The 10,922-nt window shown below is 45.1% G+C and overlaps 1 long non-coding RNA gene across 1 annotated transcript in view; it reads left to right on the top strand.

Annotated features, from left to right (window-relative positions):
* The first annotated feature begins 6,201 nt into the window (after positions 1–6,201).
* The window catches only part of LOC119929772, a 29,957-nt gene continuing 25,236 nt past the window's right edge, over positions 6,202–10,922 (top strand). The window contains exons 1-2 of the long non-coding RNA XR_005451587.1: positions 6,202–6,337; positions 8,080–8,195. This is a non-coding gene — a long non-coding RNA (uncharacterized LOC119929772). The remainder of the gene's footprint in view (positions 6,338–8,079; positions 8,196–10,922) is intronic.

The raw sequence follows: 10,922 nt of genomic DNA, 5'->3' as shown, positions 1-10,922 counted from the left end.
TTCCCAAATTTAGAAATATATAGAGGCTGCTCACTGCCCCAGCCGGAGTCTCACACAGTCCCGCAGACATGGGGTCCAGAGCCGTGCCCCCGTTCCTTGTGGGCAGGGAATTTGTCTGTTTATTGTTGTTCTCTTCCAAGTGCTTAATACAGTGTTCTGCACACAGTAAACGCTCAATAAATTCAACTGAATGAATGAACAGGGCTCCCCGGTCATTTTGCTCAGCGGTCAGCCCACAGGGATGAAAGACTGAAGGGTTCACAGCGCAGCCTGAGTCCCCTACCAGTCCTCGGACAGACAATGTCAGTGTGGGAACATCCTCCACTGGGACCTTGGCCCTCCCCTCGGCATTTTGTTTCTTCTTAATCTCCTCCAAGTTCATCCCCTCGTCCCCCTCTCCATCCCCCCCATCTTACCTCCTTCCCTTCCCCACAGCACCTGTATATATGGATATATGTTTGTACATATTTATTACTCTATTTATTTATTTTACTTGTACATATCTATTCTATTTATTTAATTTTGTTAGTATGTTTGGTTTTGTTCTCTGTCTCCCCCTTTTAGACTGTGAGCCCGCTGTTGGGTAGGGACTGTCTCTATATGTTGCCAATTTGTACTTCCCAAGCGCTTAGTACAGTGCTCTACACATACTAAGCACTCAATAAACACGATTGATGATGATGATGATGATGATGATCCCCACTCAACTTTCCTTCCCTCATGCTGAAGTGCTTTTTTTTCTTGAAATATATTTTCCTTCTTTCCTTCTTTTGCATTTTTCCTAGCAACAGTTCTCCTCCCTTTTCTAAATTCCCCCCTGAAAACTCACTTCTTCAATGAGGGCTTCTAAGTGACTATCCTCAGAATGAGGGAACAGGACCAAAGAGCTTCTGGGTCTAGGACTTCAACATTTTCTCACCACCATAGTTTACTGTCTCTGGAGGGTGTAACCTTTGTGACAGACTAGGAAACTAAACTAGGAAACCGCTTGTGCCAATCAGTGACTTCACTCAGCAAGCGATAAGCACTAGGCAGGTGGAAAACGTGGCCCTGTTTCTCTTTATGCTTCCCCTAGGCCAATTACGTGTTTTTCTCTGCTTTCTATGGCTATTTTTAATGCTCCTTTTATTACCCGTTCTAATATATCATGGTGAACTCTGAGGGGAGGCAGGCAGGACATAACTGGAGTACTATGTCCCATTCTTTTGTGCAATTTTCCCTTCAATATTCCCCTTTTTTCAACTGTCACTCCTTCTTCCCAAGTTGGGAGCGGGGACATCGGGCCCAAGAATTTTCTGCTCCGTGAAATTTGCCACCCCAAACCTGGGCTTGATTTGGCCTTCTGTTCTGGAGAACACCTTGGAGTGTTGCTTATTTATGAGGTGTAATCGATCTGTTAAAAATGTGAATAAAGATCGAGGTTATGATTTTTGTCCAAACGCCGGCAGAGAGGCCTAGTGGAAAGCGCAGAGGATTGGAGGCAGGAGATCTAGATTCTAATCCCAGCTCTGCCACTGGCCTACTATGTGATGTTTGGCAAGTCACCTAACCTCTTGGGGCCTTAGTTTCCTCCTCTGTAAAATGGGGACAAGGTAGATTGTGGGTTCTGGGTGGGCCAGGGACCGTAACTGATCTCATAACCTTGTATCTATACCAGCGCTTAGCATCTAAGAGAAGCAGCATGGCTCAGTGGAAAGAGCAAGGGCTTTGGAGTCAGAGGTCTTGGGTTCGAGTTATGGCTCCACCACAAGTCTGCTGTGTGACCTTGGGCAAGTCACTTAACTTCTCTGAGCCTCAGTTACCTCATCTGTAAGAATGGGGATTAAGACTGTGAGCCCCACGTGGGACAACTTGATCACATTGTATCCCCCCCAGCGCTTAGAACAGTGCTTTGCACATAGTAAGCGCTTAACAAATGCCATCATCATTATTATTATTATTTTCTAGTAAGTGCTTAAATACTATTATTATTGTTATTATTATTATTTGTTTTGTGTTGATGAAAAGGCCCAATTCTAGTTTTCAGGGTGAAAATTAGGCCTTTTTTCAGGTAAGAAGACTTTCTGTATACTCTTCCAGTCAAATAGTTAAAAACCAATCCTTGGATAATGTGAGTATGGGAAGTCAAAGTCTCAGGATTGGCAGTGGACTGGGTTAATTTTTCTCATTTCACCCTCATTCTTCCTCCTCTCCAGCTGATTTTATTGGGGCTCGTGACTGCTAGCAGATATTCAGAGATTCCTCCATTCCTTTGTCGTGAACTCCATCAAATTTGGCTATGATTGGAACCCTGTCTCCCCACTAACTAAATGCACTGTGGAATTCTAGTTCCCAAGAAGGGTTGCAGATTCCAGAGGGAGTACAAGCAACTCAAAGCCACTAGAACTGATTGATTGATTGACTGGGCATTTTTCCTCTGGAAAATAGTCATGAAAAGATAAAACAGAAAACCAACTCTTCCCAAAGAGGAAAGGATAAACTGTACTCTCAGAGAAGGTATTTGTGAAAGTAGTTTGAAATTCCTAAAACCTATCCTTCTTATATGCTTCAGAATGGCCCCAAACTCTGGAGAAGGATTTTAGTGAGCATTCAGAAAGCTGGTATTTTTAATGGCATTTGTTAAGGGCTACTATGTGCCAGACACTAGCCTAGTCAAGTTGGACGCAGACTATTCATTCATTCAGTCGTATTTATTGAGCACTGACTGTGTGCAGAGCACTGGACTAAGCGCTTGGGAAGTCCAAGTTGGCAACATCTAGAGACGGTCCCTACCCAACAGCGGGCTCACAGTCTAGAAGGGGGAGACAGACAACAAAACAAAACATATTAAAAAAATACAATAAATAGAATAGTAAATATGTACAAGTAAAATAGAGTAATAAATCTTTACAAACATATATACAGGTGCTGTGAGGAGGGGAAGGAGGTAGGGAGGGGGAGAGGAAGGAGGGGGCTCAGTGTGGGAAGGCCTGGAGGAGATGAGCTCTCAGTAGGGCTTTTAAGGGAGGAAGAGAGCTAGCTCCCACGTTGGGCTAATAAGTCTTATCCCCATTTTACAGATGAGGTAACTGAGGCACCAAGAGATGAAGTGACTTCATCAATCGTACACAAGTGGCAGAGCTGAGATTAGAACCCAGGTCCTTCTGACTCCCATCCCCATGCTGTATCCACTAGGATACCCTGCTTCTCCAGGTATTTCACCTGCCACTCATTCATCTGGGAACAAACACGAGTTAATAGTGGTATACCCATGAAATTTTTTACCCAAGAAGTTGGGCCAGCAGAAAACGCCAATTGATTCTCGAAAGATTTGGTAAATTTGTAGACTAGAGTTCCGTGATGTGTTGTTGTCAAGGCTGGATGTAAATGAGGGCCAGCACCACACTTTCCCCCTAAATCTTTTGTCACCATTGTCGGATAGAATCCTGGGCAGGGTGGACCATGGGCCTGGAACATTCTGACATTTCTTACCTTCTTCATTGCAAACTTTCCTCTCCATCCAAACCGCTATCCTGCTCATTCAAGCTCTCATCCTATCCCATCTGGACTACTGCACCAGCCTTCTCTCTGATCTCCCATCCTCGTGTCTCTCTCCACTTCAATCCATACTTCATGCTGCTGCCCGGATTATCTTTGTCCAGAAACGCTCTGGGCATATTACTCCCCTCCTCAAAAATCTCCAGTGGCTACCAATCAATCTGCGCATCAGGCAGAAACTCCTCACCCTGGGCTTCCAGGCTGTCCATCACCTCACCCCCTCCTACCTCACCTCCCTTCTCTCCTTCTACTGCCCAGCCCGCAACCTCCGCTCCTCCACCGCTAATCTCCTCACTGTACCTCGTTCTCGCCTGTCCCGCCGTCAACTCCTGGCCCACGTCCTCCCCCGGGCCCGGAATGCCCTCCCTCTGCCCCTCCGCCAAGCTAGCTCTCTTCCTCCCTTCAAGGCCCTGCTGAGAGCTCACCTCCTCCAGGAGGCCTTCCCAGACTGAGCCCCTTCCTTCCTCTCCCCCTCGTCCCCCTCTCCATCCCCCCATCTTACCTCCTTCCCTTCCCCACAGCACCTGTATATATGTATATATGGTTGTACATATTTATTACTCTATTTATTTATTTATTTACTTATTTTACTTGTACATTTCTATCCTATTTATTTTATTTTGTTGGTATGTTTGGTTCTGTTCTCTGTCTCCCCCTTTTAGACTGTGAGCCCACTGTTGGGTAGGGACTGTCTCTATGTGTTGCCAATTTGTACTTCCCAAGCGCTTAGTACAGTGCTCTGCACATAGTAAGCGCTCAATAAATACGATTGATTGATTGATTGATTGATTGCCTTGTTTGTTTTTTTTTAATGGTATTTGTTAAGCACTCATTGTGTGTCTAACACTGTTCTAAGTGCTGGGGTAGGTACAAATTAATCAGGTCTGACACAGTCCCCATCCCGCCTAGAGTTCCCAGTCTAACAATTTACAGTTGAGCAAACTGAGGCACAGAGAAGTGAAATGATTTGCCCAAGGTTATACAGCAGGCAAATGTCAGAGTCTGGATTAGAACCCAGGTCTTCTGACTCCCAAGCCTGTGTTCTTTCCACTGGGCCATGCTGCTTACTAGCAGAACCCCAAATCCTCCACCCACGAGAGAAGCAGCGTGGTTCAGTGGAAAGAGCCCGGGCTTGGGAGTCAGAGGCCATGGGTTCGAATGCTGGCTCTGCCACATGTCCGCTGTGTGATCTTGGGCAAGTCACTTCACTTCTCTAAGCCTCAGTTACCTCATCTGTAAAATGGGGATTAAGATTGTGAGCCCCACGTGGAACAACTTGATCACCTTGTATCCCCCCCAGCGCTTAGAACAGTGCTTTGCACATAGTAAGCGCTTAACAAATGCCATTATTATTATTTAGTTGTCCTTTAAGAGTGTTCTCCCTTTGTTCTTGAATACCTTCCCTCTATTTTGATTCCCCTCCAATCAACTCCCCTGTCTCCTTTTCGGCCTTTGTCTCTCTCCCCTCTCTCACACTCCAAACTAGTCTTAGGAAATCGTAGCATCCTGGCTTGGACTAGTCCAGAAAGCTTCTGCTACAATAATAGTAATGATGACATTTATAAAGCACTTACTGTGTGCAAAGCACTGTTCTAAGCACTGGGGAGGTTACAAGGTGATCAGGTTGTCCCACAGTGGGCTCACAGTCTTAATCCCCATTTTACAGATGAGGTCACTGAGGCACAGAGAAGTTGAGTGACTTGCCCAAAGTCACCCAGGTGACAACTGGTGGAGCCGGGATTTGAACCCCTGACCTCTGACTCCAAAGCCCGGACTCCTTCCACTGAGCCACGCTGGTTCTCAGGGGGTTGGCTGTCCTGTTGTTCCAAAGCCCAGGCTTTGGAGTCAGAGGTCGTGGGTTCAAATCCCGGCTCCACCACTTGTCAGCTGTGTGACTTGGGGCAAGTCACTTCACTTCTCTGGGCCTCAGTTACCTCATCTGTAAAACGGGGATTAAGACTGTGAGCCCCCCGTGGGACAACCTGATCACCTTGTAACCTTCCCAACGCTTAGAACCGTGCTTTGCACATAGTGAGCGCTTAATAAATGCCATCATCTAATAGTAGGCTATTCTGCTTACCAGACTAACAAACAACCTGAAGATAATGAAGGAACTCTGAAAAACCTAGCTGGAAGTGCAGCAGCTCCTACAGCGGGCAGCTATGGGGAGCAGGGAATCAGATCATTCATCCAGAGGCTGACAGAAATTATTCCTCTTATGATAATCAAGAGCTGTTCTACCCATTTGGGCCTGGCTGAACAGCGAACAAAGCGAAGATGTTTCATCCCGAATGGGGACAGACAAACCTAAACTTCCCAGGAATTTTATGGGGATTGATGGTTTGTTTTAATGGAAAGATTCTAAGCTTTGTGAAGCCTTCCATATTCTATTCAAAGCTTTAAACTGTGGACAGATAAAGGGCCTGTGCTTTGAACACAGCCCCTTGAACAGTTCCAGCTACCTGGCACCACCTGCGTATGCTCTGGCTTTTTTTTGTTTCGTTTGGTTTTCCAGAAGCTAAAACTGCCCTGTGGTTTCTTTGGTTACTGACTTCAAAGACTGTGTACCCCTGAAGGTCCATATATAAACCTGACTGCTTGACAAGCTGATTGAGAACTGCATTACAGGTCTCATTTTGTTTAATCCGGACAGGCTGCTGACTCAGCCGGGCCTGTTCGTGGCCTTGGCCCCACGAACGAGACCGTCCAGCTGGCAGATTCAAGTTTCCGAGGCTCTTCATTTCAGCTAGTTTCCCAAGCCCAGGATCTTTTCTCTTACTGGAGGCTACTTCTCAAAGAGGTAAGTGCCCCTCTGACAATAATAATGATAATAATGGCAAGAGATGGTTAACAGGACAAAGGCTTTGACTGTGACTGAATTCGGAGAAGAAATGAGCTGCTTGGTGCAGTAAGACTTTCTCAAAAACCAAAAAAAGGAGAAAACTCCACTTGGTCTAATGACAATTCCTTATTTGACTCGAGGCATTTAAATGTTAGCGGATGACGTTTCCCCGCTCCACTTGAGGAGATGTTTCAAATGTCTGTCAGTCGTATTTATTGAGCACTTACTGTGTGAAGAGCACTGTACTAAGCACTCAGGAGAATACAACAATATAACAAACACATTTCCTGCCCACAATGAGCTTACAGGCTATGGAGAGGTAGACGGACATTAATATAAATACATAAAATTACAGATATGTACATAGGTGTTGTGGGGTTTGGCGGGGGTGAACAGAGACAGCAAATCAGGATGGTACAGAAGGAAGTAGGAGAAGAGGAAAGGAGGGCTTAGGGAATAATAATGATGGTATTTGTTAAGTGTTTACTATGTGCAAAGCACTGTTTTAAGCACTGGGGGGATGCAAGGCAATCAGGTTGTCCCACTTGAGGCTCACAATCTTAATCCCCATTTTACAGATGAGGTAACTAAGGCATAGATAACTGACTCGCCCAAAGTCACACAGCCGATAAGTGATGGAGGCAGGATTAGAACCCATGACCTCTGACTCTCAAGCCCGTGCTCTTTCCACTGAGCCACTCCGCTTCTCTAGCAGGGAAGGCCTTTTGGTGGTGGGGAGAGTAATTGTCTGTCAGATACGAAGAAGGAGAGCGTGCCAGGACCAAGGCAGGATGTGGGTGAGAGGTCTCAAATTGTGTTAGAGAAGAAATGATTCCTGAAATTCACTCTCAAAGGCCCAGTAGAAACCCATGATGCTGAACAAATTAACACAGTAAGAATGCCTAGGGCCCGGCCGTCCGGCTCCCAGCAGAATCTTGTGGCCATGTTTTGGGTATCTTTCCCAGCTTCTGCTTGCAATTAGGAAACAGGGACCTTGGGCAAATCATTTAACTTCTCTGTGCCTCAGTTACAGCATCTGTAAAATGATCAAGACTGTGAGCCCCATGTGGGACAGGGATTGGGTCCAACCTTGTAAACTACCCCAGCACTTAGTAGAGTGCCTGACACATTGTAAGCACTTAACAAATGCCTTTAAAGAATTGGAATGAAATACAAATCCAAAAGAGAAGCAGCATGGCCTAGTGGAAAGACTATGGGGCTGGGAGTAAGAGAACCTGGGTTCTAATCCTGGCACCACCACATACCTGCTGTGTGACTTTGGGGCAAGTCAGTCAATCAATCAATCAATCGTATTTATTGAGCACTTACTGTGTGCAGAGCACTGTACTAAGCGCTTGGGAAGTACAAGTTAACTTCTCTTGATCTTAGTCTCCTCATCTGTAAAATCAATCAATTGATCGGTAGTAAGCACTTGGGATAATAAAATATAACAGCCGCATTCCCTGCCCAGTGAATTTATGGTCTAGAGGACGAGCTTACAGACTAGAGAATCAAATCCCATTCCCTCCTACTTTGATTGTGAGCCCCATGTGGGACAGGGACCTTGTCCAATCTGATTATCTTTTATCTACCCCACACTAAGTATAGTGCTTGGTACATAATAAGTGCTTAATACTACTTTTAAAATACTGGTTTTGGTCTCTGTGTGTGTGTATGTCTTTCCTTCCCAATCCCCATAGCAGAGCACAGAACCGGCAGCCCAAGAACCAGCCACCTCTTTTTATCCAAGCATGGCCACAGGAGGAATCCCAGCAGCCAGAAGCCAGCATGGCTGAGCATTTTGACTAAATATGGGGTAAGTTGGTTCCAGATGCTTGCCCTGATGTCAGCTCTAGGGCATCCTGACTTCACTTGAGTTTACTGCCATTTGGAGTCAATGTTAAATGCAGCCACGCACTACTTTAATGATGACTAAGTAAAAAGGGAAAGAGCAGTTTTCTCCTACAAAATGGAATTTGGGGGGAGGATACCTGGATTAGAAAGTTAAAGGAGCTCATTGTGGGAGCTGTCAGAAACTAAGTGGAAGGAGAGGGTTCATTTTAAGATGGGAAGGTATCTAGTAGGAGTCATAGTAATAGTAGTTTTTGAATACCATTGGGTGCCATGCACTGTACTATAAACATTTGGGAAAATCCCATCAGAGAGGTAATACATTTCCTGCCCTCAAGGAGCTTAACACTCTAATGGAGGAGACAGATATAAAATATTTACAAGAACAATTAAGGAAACATATGCTCAGATGATGTGTGTAAATCAAATTTATAGTGCTAGAAATGGTTGGTGGGAGTGTATAGTTCAAGGGTTGGAGATGAAGGGGGGAAGCCTTGTTGGAGATGAACATGGGGAGGAAGAGAGTTCCAGGCTGGGGAAAAGAATGAGTGAGGGGACATGAGAGAGTGAGGTACGGGGAACAGTTTGACCTGGGAGGAACAAACAGCAAGCTGGAGAGTAGCAGATATGTAGGATGGGATGAGCTGATGGAGATCCTTGAAGCCGGTCATGAAGGATGATTGATGCAGCAGATGGGAAGCCAACATACGGTTTTGGGGAGTGGCAGTGCTTTGACAGGATGGCCTTTGCCACAATGTGAAGTATAAACTGGACAGGGGAGAAGTTTGGAGACCAGCGAGGAAGCCGATACAATAGTCTTGCCTTCAAAGGGTGAGAGCTTTGACTAGAGGGGTAACCTTCTGAGTGGAGAGGAAGGTGCTGGACTGAATCTTCCATGGGGATTCATTTTGATGGGTATGTTGTTGAAATAAGGAGGATTTAAGCTTTGGAAAGAAATGTCTGAACATTTACTGGAGGTGTGCCTGAGACAGCATGGTAGTAATCCCTGAAGTCAAAAACTAAGTGGTTAGGGTGGGTTCCTGAAAGCTCTAGTCTCTTAATCACTCATGGCATTTGTCTATAGGCATTTGTCCTATGTGCACTGAAATACTAAAACCCACTAAAATGGGCATAGCTCTTTGTTACCCGTACTCATCAACAGACATTCCTTCAGAATGAGGTGTTGTCCAGAGCTGACACAGGTGCACACTCCAGATTGATGAATGAAAACAGCTGCATTACCGCGAGACCAGTACAGACTCAGTGGGTACAACTGTGCAGATGGGGTCCCCTTCTCCATTGAGAGAACAAGTTACCACTGGATGACAAAATGTATTCTAGTATTTCCCTGGATGAGGTCGATACACAGGCTCTTTTCTAAACCCTTGACGAAACATCCTTCCAAACAAGTCCATGGTTTTGCAGAGTTTGTGGGTAGCATAAGGAGATAGGTTTCGACCCCACTGAAGCTGTGCATAGGTAAACGAATTTGACCGAGCAAGGCCTGAGGACCCTGCGGAGCAAAGGAAGAAACTGGAAATAACATGAAAAGTCTGTACTTGGTCAAATATTTCTTCAGAGTTTCAGAATTTTATTTTTATCCGTGCTTTCCTTTGAAGGTTAAATCTCAACATGAGATTTTTCCATTGACTTACTACGTGCTTGGGAAAGTACAATATAATAGAGTTTGGTAGAGGTGCTCCCTTCCCACAAGAAGCTACAAGCGGAGATGGATATTAAAATAAATTAGAGATCGGAGAAACAGAAGAGTAGAAGAATATTCATATAAGTAGTGTGCAGCTGGGGCAAATATCAAAGGGCAAAGGGGTACAGAAGGGAAGGGTGGATCTCAGATCTGTGATTTCTCCCCCTTGCCCACCAATATCTTCTGGCTATTTGGCAACAAGGCAGTTTGCCACTTTCTGCTACAGATGGCCCAAGGCTATACCTTAGAACCATCCATGGCAGTGGAAGATATACAAAGATTGGGATATATATTTCTTTTTCTTCTCAGGACACATTTGCAATTTATAGAGCTGAAAACCCTTCTGAAGTTTTCGGTCTTTTGAGCAAATATTAGGTATTATCAGCCCCACACAGGTGGCAGTAAGTGGGTCAAAACAAAGCACTCAGACTCTTAGGTAGACGAACCACTCCCTTAGAGGGATTCTCCTGACACCCCACTTCCCACCCTGCAATTTTCTTTCGGAGCCCTTTAATTGTCAAATGCCTATAGAGGATTTCTACCCTTAGTATGGTTTTACTGCCACCTCAGTGGGCTGTTAACGGAGGAAAGGCAATGGAAAGTCATCCGCTACAAGAAATCATTCTAAAAGACAGTTTGGAGGGGCTGAGGGAATTTTGGTATGGATCATAAAACACTGAACGGGAAAGTGCAACATCTGGCATTCAGAGGAGGGTAAGCAGTGAAACAATGATTACAGACTATGAAGGCGGATGTCATTTTCCAACAATAGAATGATTTCAAGCACCTATGATGGGGGTGATATGTCTTTTGTGACTCATGTATTGCAAGAGAATGAAGGCCATGTGTTTTCAAACAAGATTAATAGGAAAGGGATTTTCCAGACGTAATTAAAACACAAGTCAGCTACTCCTCACTCAGAAGCAGGTGACCCCTCTACTGCTGCTGTCACCGAATGTCCTGTTCTACACTGAACAGGGAACAAAC

The sequence above is a fragment of the Tachyglossus aculeatus genome, chromosome 6, assembly GCF_015852505.1.
Source record: "Tachyglossus aculeatus isolate mTacAcu1 chromosome 6, mTacAcu1.pri, whole genome shotgun sequence".
In the NCBI taxonomy this organism is placed as follows: Eukaryota; Metazoa; Chordata; class Mammalia; order Monotremata; family Tachyglossidae; genus Tachyglossus; species Tachyglossus aculeatus.
Note: the sequence above shows the minus strand (reverse complement) of the source record. Positions and strands in the feature narration are given on the sequence as shown.